Source organism: Toxorhynchites rutilus, chromosome 1 (assembly GCF_029784135.1).
Source record: "Toxorhynchites rutilus septentrionalis strain SRP chromosome 1, ASM2978413v1, whole genome shotgun sequence".
NCBI classification, from domain to species: Eukaryota; Metazoa; Arthropoda; class Insecta; order Diptera; family Culicidae; genus Toxorhynchites; species Toxorhynchites rutilus.
This window is the reverse complement of record NC_073744.1, coordinates 60,727,186-60,730,562: the sequence shown is the minus strand read 5'-3', so window position 1 is coordinate 60,730,562 and position 3,377 is coordinate 60,727,186. Positions and strand designations below refer to the sequence as shown.

The 3,377-nt window shown below is 39.2% G+C and overlaps 1 pseudogene; it reads left to right on the top strand.

The window, feature by feature from the left end:
* Positions 1 to 1,823: 1,823 nt before the first annotated feature.
* Positions 1,824 to 1,995, top strand: LOC129763835 (U4 spliceosomal RNA; annotated as a pseudogene).
* Positions 1,996 to 3,377: the final 1,382 nt, after the last annotated feature.

Sequence of the window (3,377 nt, the reverse complement as noted above, 5' to 3'; positions counted from 1 at the left end):
TGGAAGCAGAGCTGGTAGTTTCGGAATGCAGTTCGCACACTCGAGAGCTCCACAAAGCCTTGGTGATGGGAGTGTTTTTTTTTTTGTAGTGAACAAGTGCAAAATGCATCGCAGACCCATCCGTTGGAGCGCTCCAGTAGATTTAAAAGCAAGATCTTCCAATACACTATTTGCTGAAGGCGCCACCAGCACTTCTGCCACCAATAGCCATAAATTTCGGCTATCTCGTCAGGAATAACGATTAATTTCGGTGGAAAAACACCTAACCATGACGCTACCAATACCCAATACGTGATCCAGCAGAAAATGAGCTCTGGCGCAAGGCTTGCGCATCGTCTCGCCTCGCACTGACACTTTTCGCCGATGGTGTCAATGATAAGGTCCGATCGCTACCGATCGGTTAGCGTAACGGGGGTGGTGAGTGTCGGAGTTGAATAATGATTTGGTGTCGCTCCCCGCGAGTTGTCCAACTGGGAACGGTAAGAACGGATGAGGATTTTGGCATTAAACTTTAGTAGTTCAGGGAATTTCCAAATAGTTGTTATTGAATAGATCTTTAACTGATTGAATGAAGCTTCATTGGTGATTCCGCGCCGGTTCCGTGTCTAGCCTGCAGGTGGTCCACTTTAATGGCTGCTTCGGAATGGGTACATTATTGCCAAATGTTGTTTTATGCGCTGTACGGTATCGCTTCCTTTGAGACGAAACACCCATAGTAGTTTGAATGGTTGGTCGAGTTTCGGGTCTAACAGCTGGCAGATTCTCGTTACTTTGGCGGAGTGATCTATTTTTATAACGGAAGGCTGCGAATTGTCATGATATTGAACACAATTTCTATATTTTGACGTAGGATTACGTCTTTCGGGAACATATTGGGGTGCAAATTGAAAATCGAGAATCAAGCACATCGTAAAAATTGTCCAATTTCATACGCTAATTGCTCAGTCATTTCATGATGGATTGATGAAATTTTTGCGTCAATCGATTTCGGCACTTCATAACAATTTTGACGTAGGACTACGTCTTTCATTTCTATGCCGGGGTGTAAGTTCAAAGTTTCGAAAACGAAAGCGTTACGCCGGAGACCGAGAATTTGAGTGTTAATAGCTCCTAAACAACTGAACGAAATGGTATGATAAACACTTCATTCGAAAGATCAAATGTCTACGCGTTATATACTTGTTACTTGTTTCAATAGTCCTAAAATTGCTTTCAAAACCGGCTATTGAAATCACACCAATCGATATATAAGCGAGTGCCACTCGGAAATCCACTCAGTTATGATTGCGCAACGATTGAGGTACGATCGCTGGAATGAATGAATGTTTCCCTAACACAGACTTCCAAACCATGGAGCCTGGAGAAATCGGCATTGCAAAATAGATGCCAACTACGGGTACTTTTGTACTCGCTTGCATTTTTGCAAACCGGAATGTATTTTCCTAATACAGATTCCGAAACCAAGAAGTTGGGAAAATCGGCATTGCAGATACATTCAAGTCGGCAATACTTTTATACCACAAGCATTTTTAACACTCCGGAATTTGTTTTGCTCTCACGGTATTCAAAAGCGGGTACAAATGCAATGCTTTGGCTCGATTATTCAAGACTGCATTGGAAGACATCTCTTCATGTCGTCAGCTCACTGAACTTCTACGTATACCGTTCGATTATTAGGCAAAATATTGATAACTATTTGCTACGATAACTTCTACCATAATACATGAATTGACCTAAATTAGGATTTGTTTGCAATTAAATTCGTGAATTGTTTCATTCATTCACTGGTTTAATCAATAATTTAATCAATACACACAAAAGATAGCTCTGCGCAGCGGCGATATCGTACCCAATGAGGAACATCCGAGGTGGGATTATTGCTAATTGAAGAAATACAATTGATTACTAAACCAACGGCAGTCCTACGTCAACCTTGCGGTTATATCATAGGTATAACCTATCCATAGTTTTTTATATTGAAGAAATCAATATATTCCATGAAACTAACTATCGAACAATTGAAAAATCTCAACTCCAATTCTAACGGAAATACCTACTTCTGATTGGTCGCAATTGACGACACATGCGGCGGATCCCTAACAGGGACATCAAAACCAAGCTGCCTGGGGGAAACCAGCATTGCAAATACATGAACGAAGGGGGAACTTTTGTTTCTACCGAAATGTGTTCCCTAACAGAAACCTCAAAACTAGCGATCCCCGAATTTTGAAATAAATCGTTCGTCAGCTAATCGAAGAATAGTTTTCAGCAGTTTATTAGCAGTTACGATTAATCGCCCCAAATAATCGATTAATCGATTAATCGTCACACTGAGAGAAATAATTAGTTAGACTAATATTTCTCATTTGCTAGAAAGCCATATGGAATCAAAAAAAAGTGTTCATTCCGCCTGAAAATCAATTATTATCTTTTACGCTCCCCTAAAGTCGTAAACGAAGCTCAATTCGCGTTGACGGCATTGAGCTTCGTTTACGAACGTTACGGGGAGCGTCAAAGATAATGCTTGATTTTCATGATAAAACTGAAACGGCCGTACGTTTTTTTCTCTCTGGGTTTGAATCGAATAATCGACGTAAATTATTCGTTCGCTTCGATTATTGGTTGTGCAGTTTTCGTTCGATTTATAATCGATTTCTGTAGAAAGCATTCGATTAATCGATTAATCGAACGATTATCGGGGATCACTAATCAAAACCAAGCTGAAAAAAATACATGGAAATACATGAAAGAAGGGAGAACTTTTGTTCCTACCGAAATGTGTTAACAGAGACATCAAAACCAAGCTACCTGGGGGAAATTGGCATTGCGAATACATGAAAGTAGGGGGAGCTTTTGTTCCTGCCGAAATGTATTCCCTAACAGAGACATCAAAACCAAGCTACCTGGGGGAAATCGACATTGCACATATATGCAAGTCGCCGGCATTATTATATTGAAAGTAAGGTGAGTGATACGATTAATTCTAGCGAAAAAAAAAATTAATTTGGAACTTTAATGTTGGTTGCTTCGTGAAATTTCATGTCAATAACTGATCGTGTATTGTGAAAATTTTAGCGTAAGTGTAAAATTGTATATGGTAGCAGTTGTGTTAAAAATGACTTGATATATGAAACGATTTATTTCAGTTTTCATAAATAAAAACCAATTTGTGTTCCCGCTCGAGAACGGGTCGATTGGTTTAAGCTGTCTTTTTTGGTGTATTCATTTTCACCCAAGGAAAGTTTATACGGCAAGAAAAATTGGAAAAGTGAAGAAATATTAGAAAAAGTGATTGCCCTACATATAGTATTAGGTGTTGTTAGTCCAATTAAAACTCGAATTGGGTAGAATAAACACTCAAAAAGTGAAAATATAAA